Source organism: Protopterus annectens, chromosome 3.part0 (assembly GCF_019279795.1).
Source record: "Protopterus annectens isolate FY-2018-M chromosome 3.part0, PAN1.0, whole genome shotgun sequence".
Classification (NCBI taxonomy): Eukaryota; Metazoa; Chordata; order Ceratodontiformes; family Protopteridae; genus Protopterus; species Protopterus annectens.
The window spans coordinates 863,849,773-863,864,148 of record NC_056731.1 but is presented as its reverse complement, the minus strand read 5'-3'; positions in this window follow the sequence as shown (position 1 = coordinate 863,864,148).

Genomic DNA, 14,376 nt, shown 5'->3' with positions numbered 1-14,376 from the left:
GGAAGCTACAATCAGTTATGGTGAGTATTCCCACCTATGGGGCTTAAATATGCCACATTTCCCGCACTTTTTTGTAATTGGCCATTTTTGAACATTCTCGGCTGACTGCAGACCTGCTTAGCAATGGTTAATCTACCATTTATAAGTATATGTATGTTAACAGTGGCTGTTTATCCTAAGCTGTCATGGCTTAGTGGTTCAGTACTTTGATTATGGTGCACAGTGTCCCGGGTTTGAACCTTGTCATTGCTTTTTATTTTACTACTGTCCAGACAGACTAGGGAGTGTGGCTGTGTTTAAGCAACTTTGCTCGATGTTGCTCCACGTTGCCCGACGGTGCACTGGTTGGCGCTGCACGCACCTCTGCGCAAACCAATTGTGCTGGGTAAAGCACTATTTAGCTATGGGCAACTCACTTGCACTGGGTACAGCGCTGCTTAACTACGGGCAACTATATTGCGCTAGCTAAAGCGCTGCTTAACCACGGGCAACTATATTGCGCTGGGTATAGAGCTGCTTAACTGCGGGCAATTATATGTCAGGATCCTTTATACATATACATTTTGTTCACTGATACATAGGCCATTTCAATGCTTTTCAGTAAAATTTTAATCATATATGTCAGGAATTATTTCATATACTAATTTAAAACATAAAATAGGAAGGGGAGTGGTGGGACTCGAACCGTGAATGCCTCCTCTTTGTGCAAAGGCTCTACCACTACGCTATTGCTATTTAACATAACTTGCATAAACATTCCTTATTATGCTCTTCCATGTCGAGATTGCTAACTGCAGCTAAGCAATGGGCATACCCGTGCACACACACGCAAATACGGGCAGCTATATCGGGAATTAGAAAAAAAAAATTATGTTTTACTTTTTATAACTGTACTGGGGGTTTACAATTTCAGGGAGTGTGGTGTTGGGTACATGGACATTTGAGCGGACTCGCTGTTGTGTGTTGACATTTTACATTTCAGACACTTGCAGGGGCGTGGACCTTTAGACTGCTCGGCAGCCGGTCATGCCCCCTGCTTTCCTGCATGGTCCGTGTTAGACTTGGAGTGGAGTCAGCATGCCCTCATGAATATTCTTGGCACGCTGGCGTCATACTGTTCAACTGCGGTCTCCGAGTAAGACTTTAGTCTTACACGGAGGATTCGTGAATCCGGGAGTTTGTGTTTTTACTTGTTACGTTGCTGCTCTGTTTTATTAATTAAAGCATTTAACTATTGTGGAGCCTCTCTGGTGTATGGTTTACCAGTTCAGTTTGTTGGCCTTGACGTTTTTGTTCAGTTCTACGCTTTTACCGATTGAGCTCTGGGATCGTTTTCACTTTTTTGATTCACCAGGATGGAGCAATTGATGGTGCAGTATATAGAAATTACACAAAAACCTTTACATTTTATGCAAGAAAAATTTATTGACACCGATACGGACACTGTTACTTTGACATGCAGGCAGAACTGTTTACTTTAAACACACTTCCTGCAACTAGTACCAGAGGGTCAGTAGTCAGTAATTCTGTGAACACTGACAACAACAAGGCCGCTGGAGATGCCAGTCAGTCTGGTTCTTCCTACCAGAAACATGGGAACTTTGATACATGGTTAGCTCCTCCTACTATGAATATCAAGCCAGTAGCGGGAAACAACGTTGGAGCAGGAGCCTTGAACACACAGCTACTGGAGCTCGAAAAAATGCTGAAGCGGTTTAAATCGCTTCAGATGGACAGTATTTTTCTGGAGTGATCGATCGAACTAAACCAAGTGCCGAAGAGCTTGCAGGTGTTCAAACTACCCATGGGAATTGAAGAAGGTTCCAAGGCGTATCAGGATCTTGTGGCACTTTTCAGCTGCACAGGTATTGACTTAATGCGTATTATTTTGCGTAACAATATTGGTAAACTGGACATTTTAAAAGATCAATTGGCGTCTTTACACAACAGTATCACCAAAGACTTGCTTTTTGAGTTTAACAAGTTACGGTATGAAAACATTTTAACTGAGATGGATGCATTTGTTAAAAGAGGGCTCGAAACTAAACACAATAAGTTAACAAGGGACAGCAGAGATTATGCTGAACACAGAGCTTATGCCTACTTTAAAGTTTATAAAAATAGATTTTCTAGAAGGGGTAATGCTGATGAGGGGTTTATCAATGACACAACCCAACACAGGTCAACAAACTAGAGTGATGGGATTGGTGATGGGATGGTAACCGAAAGGGACATCAATGAGTGTTTTTTAGAGCAGCAACCAGTGAGACACTCAGAACGGATACAGGAGTGAAATCAGGCCACACAGCAGCAGGACTATGGCAAGGGGAGAGGACAGATATATTATACCAACCAGAGGTGGTCGCAAGGGAACAACAGATTTTAACAGACTTCAGTCCCCAAATTGTTTCCAACTCTGTTGCTGTCCTTGCGGTTCAGGGTGTTGATGGACCTGATACTTCCTACATGGACCACTTGTCTATGATGAACTTGTTTCATAACAAAGTTGAATTACTCTATGAAAATGATAATTACAATGAAGATAAAAATGGCTTCTCTTTTGTTCCTGCCTTTAGATATGAGATTGCAAAAATTTTAACTAATTTTAAGTTATATACTAGGCAATTGAACCTCAAAATGTACTTTTCAAACAACCCTAGCCCTTGGACAGGCAATAGGTTTGCATTAAAAAGATCAAGCACCTTTATTCCCCTATAAACCCAATAGTACATGTTTTTGAACAGATGTGCGAATCTCAAATAAGGAGGTCAGTTAAGAACACGAGAGGGATCAATGACAACCTGACCTCGGGTGAGATATTCTGTCTTCGTGAGCTAATTTCTACCAACCTATATCGGGTGATGAAACCAGACAAAGAGGAAGCAGTTGTGATTATGACCTACTCAGACTATTCTACTAGTATGTTAGAACTTTTGAACGATACAACAACATACGTCAGGGTCTCTAGATATGATGTCAGTAGAGCCTACATGAAGATTGACTGGCAGTTGTATGAGTGGTTAATGGAGGGAGTGTTTGACAAGGATGAATATGACTACCTTATTGTGGGTTCGCCAACTATTCCCTCCGTTTTTGGGATTCCCAAAATCCACAAAAATGTCAGCAATCCACCCTTTCGTCTGATTGTATCAGCCAAGGGTGCAAAAAAACAGAAGCAATGGCATCATTTGTGGATTTTCATTGTAAACACATTCTAAAGAAATTGCCGCATGTGTTGAGGGACTCCTGGCATTGTCTTGATGTGTTTAGGGAAACACCTTTAGGTGGACAGTATGTGATGGTCACTGTTGATGTAATAAACTTATTTTCTATTATATCCAATGAGTTGAGACTTGAAATGTTTAATAAATGTCTTCAGAAACACGGTGGGTTTCACACTGTAAAACGTAGGCTAATGGTTGACATAACCAGAATGGTATTATTAAACAATTTTATTATGTTTGAAGGAGAATACTTCAAGCAGATTACCTGGGGGCCATGGGTGCTAGGTGCGCACCCACTTACCCTAACTTGGTGTTAGCTGATTGGGAAGTACAGTGGGTGTTCACCTCCATGTATATGCAAAAAGCTATATTAAACTTGTGGTTTTTGGACGATATATTGATTTTTTGGAAGGGGACTGTGGAAGAGGTTCTTGATTTTATCAATAATCTAGGCACAACCTGTGGAAGAGGTTCTTGATTTTATCAGTTATCTAGGCACAACAACACCTTTTTTTGAAATTCACATACAAGATCCATGATGGAAGATGTGACTTTCTAGATATATTATTATATAAGGACAAAGAAAATGGTACTTTAAGGTCCAATATATATCGTAAAAAGACATATTCCAACTCATTTCTACACTTCCAAAGTTGCCACCCATTCTTTCAGAAAAAGAACATTATGAAGGGACAAATGGTAAGGTTGTCCAGACTTATTAGTGAGGATGAGCAATATCAGGTTGAAGTGTTAAACTTGGCAGATATGTTGGTGGAGAGAGGGTATCCCCAAGATATACTGACAAGAATAAGGTTTGAAGTAGGTGAGAAAAGAAACACAGTGTTTAAGCCAATATTGAGAAGACGTCTAGTGAAGGATATGACAGACAACATTAGTAAGACCACGAATGAAGTGGAAGGAGGCAATTGGAGGAGGGCTATGATTTTACCCTTCAATGATGTTGCTGGTAAGGTGAAGAATATCATCCACGACACGTGGCAAAGTGTTTTTACAAATGAAATGGCAATGATTTTAGGTACTACACCAAGTTTCACATACAGTAGAGGTACAAATTTGAAAGAGTTAATGGAAATGGATGTGAATTTTAATTTATACAGGAAGTCTAGGATGAGTAAATGTGGTCTGTGTAGTACATGCAAGTTTATTAACAACGGACCCTATGTTGCAGTGCACAACTTTGGCAGAACCATTAGATGTCCAGGGTTCTGCAACTGCAACACAAAGATGGTGGTATATATAGCTACATGCCTAAGCTGTCCCACATTTTATGTGGGGAACATACCTCTCAACCTGGAAACATCAAAAATCTGGACAAGGCCTATGAAAAGTAGGTACAAATCTGTACACTGATTAACATCTAATTTGCATACATAATTACGTAACCACACCCACTCCAATGGGAATTGTGGGATACCAACTTTCAAACGCAAACTGAAGAACAGACAACCAAAATATGGCACCAACGTCCCCCTGCAGCTATTCCAATGTCCCATTACTTAGCTATTTCACCCCATTTACCATAAACACTAATGTGTACATACTGCTTTACTTCTACAATGATTATTTGGATTTTATGTTTACATTTTACAGCACAATAATGCACAAACACTAAGACATCTGGTAAATAAAGCAATACTGTCTCACACAGACTTAGCATTAAAACTTCTCTGCCCTTGAAACTCACATTCATTGAAACAGCATTGAAACCCGTAAAACATCCAAAGAAAATGCATCTGGCCATTGGTGGATAAAGATTACTTTTGGACTGCTTTCAAATAGTTGGTCCCTTGCACACAAAACAAGAAACATTCATGTGTTGTTTTCTTGGCTACACCTTCCTGACTTTATTAAATTATATACCTTGTATAATACAACACACCTTTTAGACAGAGCGCATTTTAAATTTGTTTGAACATTTTTCCAGTAGGCTGTACTGTAGGCAATGAAACAAAATGCATGAACCAATAATGACAAAACTGCCCAATTCAAAACATTTCCATCATAAAGTCTACTTCCACATCCACACTATAAATAGAATGACAGTAGTATAAGCCATAAGCATCTTGCACAGCTTCTTGCACTTATTTTCAATTTCATTTTTTGAGGGGGGGCAAAAGGTCAAAAACCAGGGAGGGACACATTTTTGAACATTGCTTGTATAATTTTGTAAAGTTGCTAGAATATAATGTTGTGTTATCACCATGCATTTCACTGCCATGTTTTGAACCCAGGACCGTATACACTACAGTCCGAGCAACATACCACTATGCCAGATCAGCAGCTTCCTGAAAAAACAGGAAGACTGAAACTTAATGACTGCCATTTAGCAAATTCATTTTTTTCACTTCTCATCATAGCTCTTAACCTCCTTTGATTTCACTGCACCTACCCATAAACCTCCGCTCTTACAGTTCTTTTGCCATATCTCCTCTTTTTCTTCAACCATCATCATCCTTTGTTTTTCTCTGCTTCTCTTACAATATTCTTTTTCTATTTCTTTGCATAATGCTACTACTTGTCTATTATACTAGCCCTTGATTTCGGTCCTCTGTTTGTCAGATGGCAATAATGTACATCCTTCTGCTATTATCCCAGTCCTCACACAGTCTTAATTCTTTTAGAGTTTCTTATATGGCCAGCAAGAAACAACAGTGATTAATTTAGTCGTTCTATATAAATTACTTAAGTCTTTACTTCTACCAGTTTTACACATAATTCCACATTAGTGACTCTCTCCTCATTGTAATACCCCCTGATATTCAGCAAATACAGTTTTCTTAGCACCTCCATTTGGGACTAAGTTACTGCATAGTATTCTCAAAACGGAGACTCTCTCAGCTGCACATAAATGCTGGATTTCGTTGTCACAAAAGATAAAAAACAAACAGGAAACTTAACCCATTCCCAGTCACTAAACAGTTTGCTCTGTATCTGTGTTCTCTTACTTGTCATCTTTGGTCTTTAAAAATTTTAAACACGTAATATAGGGAGAAAGAATGAGCTTTAACACACAATATAGTGTGTATCTGTTGGTTTGTCTCTCTATCAACTGCTTAGCACAAAAAAGCCTGGGCAAAGCTCACAAATGGCGGTGGCTAGGGGCACACACACACACGCACACACACGCACACACACGCACACACACACACACACACACACACACACACACACACACACACACACACACACACACACACACACACACCACACACACACACCACACACACACACACACTTACCTCGCTCTAAATAGACGTTGAGCGAACTCAAATCCCTGAGCATCTTCTAAATAAAACCACACTAACTCCCTTCCAGCAGCGAGCTTCTTCTCTTGTAACGAAATCCACCACACTAACTCCTTTCCAGCTCTGGTGATTCCTGCTTGCAAAAGCATCCAACACACTCCTTTCCGGCAGCGCAGCAAGCTTCTTCACTTCTAACGATATCAGATCCACCACACTACTTGTAACAAGAAATCCAGCACACTACTCATAACTCCTTTCCGGCTCTGGTGATTCCCGCTTGCAAAAGCATTTGAACCAAAGCCGGAAATATGTACTATGTATGTGCACGGAGCATTCCGACAGGCTGCTGGTGCCGATGTCATCGTGAATGTGATGACGTCAGCACATGAAGCGCGAAAGTTAAAAAAATAAAAATAAAAGTGTGAATAAATCGGAAATAAAGGGGTGCCACTTGGGAATCATGGCACCCCATTATTTGGACCCCAAAACTCGGTAAAAACCGAGGAATTCGGGACAGTTGAGAGGTCTGGTGGGGAAAACTATTAGGACGTTAAGACTTAGGATTTTAGAGCATACAAGAGATATAAGGAATAAAAAGACCACAAATGCTCTTTTTATGCACAGTCAGAAGTGTACTAATTTCAAGAAGTTTTTATTTTTTGTGGTGGATAGGATTCCACACAATGAGAAAGGAGGGGATGTTAAGACCTTATTAGAAGTTAAGGAGTGTTTGTGGCAGTTCAGACTGGATGCATCAAGGCCACCAGGTTAAAACAAACACATTTCACTTTCTAGTATTTTAAAGTACAAGTCCTACTGTGTTTAACAAATTGTATACATTTTATATAAGTTTATATAGTTTTTTTATGAACTAACACATTACTATGTCCATTATGGTATGACAAAAAAAACTTTTTTATCAAAACTGTTTTTATTACTTGGTGAGGGGGGTACTGCATTAGATATATTAGCACTGTATTAGATACATTGTTAAAAAAAAAATTAATGACATTTTAGCACAATTGTTAGATGAACTTTGTATTTAAATATTTAATTTATTTATATCCTTGATTAGTTTTAGCAAGTTGGTGTGTGCTTGAAAAGACTTATAAGAAGTTCAACTTGCACTTTATATTTCACTCTGATGATGCCCAGCACTATGAATGGGTGAAAGCGCTTAGTGAATGTATTTGTGTTTTTACTTGTTATGTTGCTGCTCTGTTTTATTAATTAAAGGGTTTAACTATCATGGAGGCTCTCTGATGTATGGTTTACCAGTTCAGTTTGTTGGCCTTGACGTTTATATATATATATATATATATATATATATATATATATATATATATATATATATATATATATATATATATATATATATATTTATTTATATATATATATATATATATATATATATATTATGTATATATATATATATATATATATATATCTACACACACACACACACACACACACACACACACATATATATATATATATATATATATATATATATATATATATATATGCATACATGTCCCAAAACATCCATACAAACATATGCTGCTGATAGATCACCCACAACTGGGGCAGCATGCACAGTTGGATCCAAAAGCAGCCATGACACTCACATCTGCCCCCCACACACACACACACAGTCCAAATAAATGAGTGAACAGTACACTGCTACAAATTCATGATAGGCCATACACAATAGCCAGACATACAACAATCTCTTAGCAAAACAAATAAAATGTCTGAACATAGCAAAGAAAAATACAACCAGCCAGTAATTCACACATGTTTATTATACTGTGATGTCTTGGCCTAAGAACTTCAACATGTTTCCCAGCCATTCCCCTCAGCAGGAATTACAGCACTAAATAATGATAGACCAGATACCTATCCACCTACTACTGTATGACATTTCTGGACAAAGCCTGACATAATTGGCAGACGGAAGCCCAAATACACGGCCATACATGAAATATTGCTGTTATACACTGAGAAAGTTGCTGATGTTACAGGGTTTGTTGTAACAGGTTTACCTTTATAACGTCGAAACACATTGGTGCGATTGCTCATATAAGCGAACCGTAACAATGAAACTGAAAACAGCGACAGTTGTAAATGTTCAAAAATCAGCAATTCGAAAAGCCAGTTCGCTAATTTTCGAACATTAATGTCGACAACAAAATTAGTTAAAGTGTAATGCAGGGGGGCAAGCCCCCTTGCACCCCCCACACCCCCCTACTTTATTATTCTAACTCCAAGATCGCACTACAGCGGGGAAAGACACCATTTCCAAATCCCCACTATAGTGCAATCTGCCCCAGAATGTCGAATGTGCAATGAACGAATCTCACTGTGCATTCGCTCATTGCACATTCAAACCTTTTTCCATTCGGCATTTGCAAACCTTGCAAACTGTCTTTCGACTACTTGCAGTTCGCCCATGTGCAATACGTACATGTAAAGGTAACCGTTGTAACATATCTTTTCTGATGGATATAAAGTCAGAAATACAAATGGATGTTACCATCTACATAATGCAACCATCAGAGTATTCTACTGATTTGCCAAGGACAACACCTGTCTGGGGAACAGCTCATACATAACAGGCTAACCTGTGGCCATTATGTGGATGGCCCTACAGTTGAGAGCTATGCAGAGACAGAACTTTGTCAGACTGAAACCCATGCATAAGTAGCATGTGCAGACAAACCCTGTTAAACTAGCAGTATTCCAAACATATAGCAGCAATAGTCACATTCTGCTCCTAAGTCTTGAACCTTCCCCACCATTTAGTGGGCTTGTCTCCACAAGTCTTGTTGCAAGAGGTAGTAGCTCATACAACTCCAGGATGTCTTCCTCACAAGTAAGGGAAAGGGCCAACGCCCACATGGAGTACTCATTTATAGGAGTGTGTTGCCATGACATTGGCTATTGGAAGAACTGCACAGCTGCTCTGCATGCAATTAGCAAGTGGGGAAACCCAATAAGGGCACAGGCCATCACCTGGTCATGAGCATCACCTACAAAAGCCATGCTGCCACATATTCAGACTAGCTCTATCCCTGTAGTGCATAGAGAGAGAGAGAGAGAGAGAGACAGAGAGAGAGAGAGACAGAAATGAAACATAAACTGGAAAAGAGAAGAAAGAAAAAAGGTTAGTGGAACATGTAAGCAAGTAATTGAATGTATTTGGTCTGTAATAATGGGAAATATGATTTGGAGGAATATATGTCTCAACAAGACATGCTGTACTAATGGCCTGCTAAACAGCTGCTATAGCCATACCATCTGGCCCTCTCTGCAGTGGGAGATATCACAGACATACCTCTCAACTGTATAGATCCTCACAGAATGTCCACATTTTACCATCATGTATTTTTGTCTGTTCCTCATGAGATCTGTACTTTTCTGGCAAATAGCTGAGGACTGAAGTCATCAGGTAAAGACAAACACTTGAGTTTAAGACTCCACATCCTTAAGAATATTCACTGTAATGCTAAATGTATCATTCTACGAACTTCCTATGTTTGTAACAGGTATATTTAAAGTATGTCCCTATTTATCCCCCATCAATTTAGACATTGTCCAGATGTAATGCTGTGAGAGGTTGTGAGGTGGGATCACAACTCAGGAACCTGACTCACCTGTGAAAGGACAGCTTAAATATGACAACCGCAGGGGTGTCTGTCAAACAGTTGTGACTTTGCCACTGCTAGGCCAGTTAATGGGATGTTTTCCATATCCATGTTACCTGTGATTATGAGTATGGCACATGTTTGCCTTGTAAAGCTAAGGCATCTATAGAGGGCGTGTGCATAGTAGAGTACTTTTGCAGACATGTGTTGAACTGCATGTGATATATTGACTTAAGAACATTCAACTGTACAGTGTTCTGCTGGACAATAAGCACATTTGTGACTGATATCTGTAGTCACATACACATATACCTGTGTTATGTCAGCCAAACCATTGGCATGTCTGTGAGCAATGGCATTGTAACATAATAGCCTACTTATGACTGTTGAACATTTTCCAGGTTATCACACTGATGTCAAACCCTACAGTGCAATCAACATACTAATGTATGGTGCAGCTATATTATAGCAATAACCCATGCCTGGGTATGGGTAATGCTGCACATACCCACGGTTGGTGTGGTTTGGTCACGAGGGTGAAGCCCGAGTGGCCAAACAAAGCCAACCGTGGGTAAATCCAGCATTACCCACACCCAAAAGTGGGTTATTGCTATTATACAATGACATTATTTAAGGGAAAAAAAATTACTTTTCTTAAATAATGGCATTGTATAATGCCTCCTTGCTGCCCTTCCGCAGCTGTCTGGTATTCTGTGGCAGTTCTGATGTACTGTGCATGCATATGCCTACGCAGTACATCAGAGCTGTGGGCAAAAGCAACGGAGAAAGCAAGATCTCTGTTGCTTTTTACAAACTGTTTCACTATGTTAAATGGGTTTAACATAGTGAGACAGCTTTAAAAAAGCAACGGAGAATCTCCGTTGCTTTTTTAAAGCTGTCTCACTATGTTAAACCCATTTAACATAGTGAGACAGTTTTGAAAAAAGCAACGGAGAAAGCAAAATCTCAGTTGCTTTTTACAAACTGTTTCGCTATGTTAGAGGAGTTTGACATAGTGAGACAGCTTTAAAAAAAGCAACGGAGAATCTCCGTTGCTTTTTTTAAAGCTGTCTCTCTATGTTAAACTCATTTAACATGGCGAGACAGTATGAAGCAACGGAGATCTTGCGTTCTCCATTGCTTAAAAAAGAGTTATAGTAATGGAAAAAGTCCGGGCGACCGGACCTTTTTTCCATTACTATAACTGATTTACAACATGCACGCTGACCAATCAGCGTGCACGTTTTTGAATATTAATGGGGGGGGGTAGTTGTATAATAATACATTATCAATACTGATGTCCCTTTTGACACCCATTTATGTGTGCCATTGTCCAGATGTACTGCTGTAACAGGTTGAGAAGTATGTGAACACAAACGACCAACTGATGCCAAGAAACCAAAAAAATGTGGTCCACAGCAGAAAAAAGGTAAATAAAAGTCCAGTAGGTAAAATTCAACGAACATTATTTTAACTGTAACACAAAATATGTAGTTTATTTAGGTTTCTGTTTAAAATGCCAAAGCTTCTATGTAAGGAAAACAGAAAGGACATTAAAAAGAAGAATTTATGAACATTTATATGACATCACAAAGAAGAAGGAATCTAATGCTTTTTACAAGCATTCATTGTCCTGTCCCAACATGGAGCTTAGATTTATTGTTTTAGAGCAGCTAACACCGGATGGTAGAGGGGGTGATTGGGAGAGTAAACTGGAATATAAAGAGCTTATATGGCAACTAAGGTTGGACGCTGCAAAATGGCCAGGGCTTAATGACAACATGAATTTGAGCAGTGTTTTGAAATTAAGAAGAGACAAATTATAATAATACAACATAAAATTGATGTATTCACACACTTAATACACTCCCAAAGAATTGATTCACACACTTTTGATTTTTTATATTTATTCAGTATTTTTTATTTATTCATTTATTTTTTATTTTTTATTTATATTTATGTAGTACTCATTACGTATTTATTATCTTGATTGCAATATGATCCATTTAATGTTTAGTTCTTGTTTTTGTTGAACAATGTTTGGCAAGAAGTTTATGTTTTGAGCCTTTATATATATGAGAAATATTATGACAAGGCTATTCAACTGGTTTTATATGTAGCCCTTTTAACACCAAGTACTTGCAGGTGATATTTTATCAATTAGTTTTTCAGTTTAATTGATCACATGATTACTTTTAAGTATTTAAATAGGAGCAGTTGTTATATGGTGTTCATCTTGATAAAGCTCAGTACTGCACTGAGCGAAAGTGCTTGAGGGATTTATTACTGTGTGGTTTTCATCCAATAAATTTGTTCGTTGAATTTTACCTACTGGACTTTTATTTACCTTTTTTCTGCTGTGGACCACATTTTTTTGGTTTCTAGGTTGAGAAGTATGATTGACCAGCAAGACTGCAAATACAGTGTGTCATACTTACATTCAACAGAAATGTATACCAGGTATCCCCTGAGCACATGTATGCATGCATATGTTCAGCTGGAAGGCACAAAACTAATCACATGGGTTTCAAGCAGTCAGGTAAATAGGTTCTGCATGTTGCACATGAGTGTTATATCAGTGTCAGTGCATACAACAGACATATATGTGTACAGCTACTGGTGGTTGCATTGCTCTGACACTGATGTGGGTACTGGAGTAGACATGATTATCAGGTATTAATCAGAGAAGTGTCCACCTGTGTTATGACCCTCTGTCCATTCCTACCACTACCAGCTATATCAACACCTATATACAGTGGATATCACAAATGCACACACCCCTGTTGGAATGCCAGGTATGTGTGCTGTATGACAATCAAACCACATAAGATCATTTCATAATGTTTCTCATCTTAAATGCGATCCCTAACCTGTCCAATTCCATTGCAATACAATCAAAAGTGTTTCTAGGAAGGTGAGCAACTATTGCCAAGTGAAGATGTGCCATGATGTTAGAGTCCAGACCAAGATGGATGAATGCTGTAGCGATCTCAAGAGGTGCATCCACAAGTTTAAGAATGTGCACACTCATTCAACTGGCTTATTGTACTGAGTATTATTTCCATATGTTTTCACAGACCAGATTGTTATGTTTTCAATTGAATTGTGCAGGGTATAGGTCACACTACAGGTGGGAATTGTTATGAAATGAGTTATTGTGGTGTCATGTTTCAATTGCACAAATACCAGGCATTGTATCTGGGTTGTGTACCCTTTATATCTACTGTAGCTATATGGACACAACAGTACCTGATCTGTATATCCAACCTCCACTAAGGGAGAGTAATCCCCTTTGGTGGACAGCAGCAATACACAAACCACATAATAGATTGCTACATTGACTGTACAGGGACACATAGGTGCAGGCAACAACTTTGAAGCAAGTCCACCTATATCTGAGCAAGCAGGTAAGTTCATAGGTGACATCCTGCAAGGTTGACTATGACTATGAATCGGACATATCCACACCAACAAGGGCAATTGCAACCATGTCTCCACATATGTTGTAAGTATCAGATGAAACAACACAATTCACCCTGTCCTGGGGTAAAGAATACCTCATACACACATGTCATGGATATAGGCAACCTGCATCACACAGGTTAGGTGAGAACATTGCCACCCTGTCCAGCCCAGTCATACATGGAGATATGCACATAAACCACACTCCTCCCCACAACAATGGTGAGCATGTACATATTGTCTACTGATGGCAACAACAGCATATCTCCATGGGGCATAATAACATCAGTGTCTGCCTCCTACATGAACTTGGGCATGTGCTCAGAGCTCCATCGCACACCACAGTTAAACACAGACCTGCCACTATACATACACCATCCACGTGGAAGATGACCACTGTCAACCCTCTACACAAAAATGAATGGAGGATAGAGGATTATGCAATCAAGTGTCCAACATTGGGGGGAATAAGAGAGCTCAGGGACAGGCGTGTAATGCAAACTGCTATAGCCATGATAGCTTGGAGGTTTCTGGTGTAGTCTGGATTATTTGCAAGTAATATCCACTGTTGTGCATTTTGACAACCGTATGAGGTCCTGTGACCTTTTCCTGTTTATGTCTTCCAGGTAACATGCAGGAGTGCTCACCTACCAGCATTCTCTGTTGGGGAAACAGACATCATCATCCAATATGTGATTGGACATTATGCCCTGTCATGTGGACAGAGAGCAGAAGATTTCCAGGAGAGGATTGTCCTGTAGAACAGTGTGGTCCACA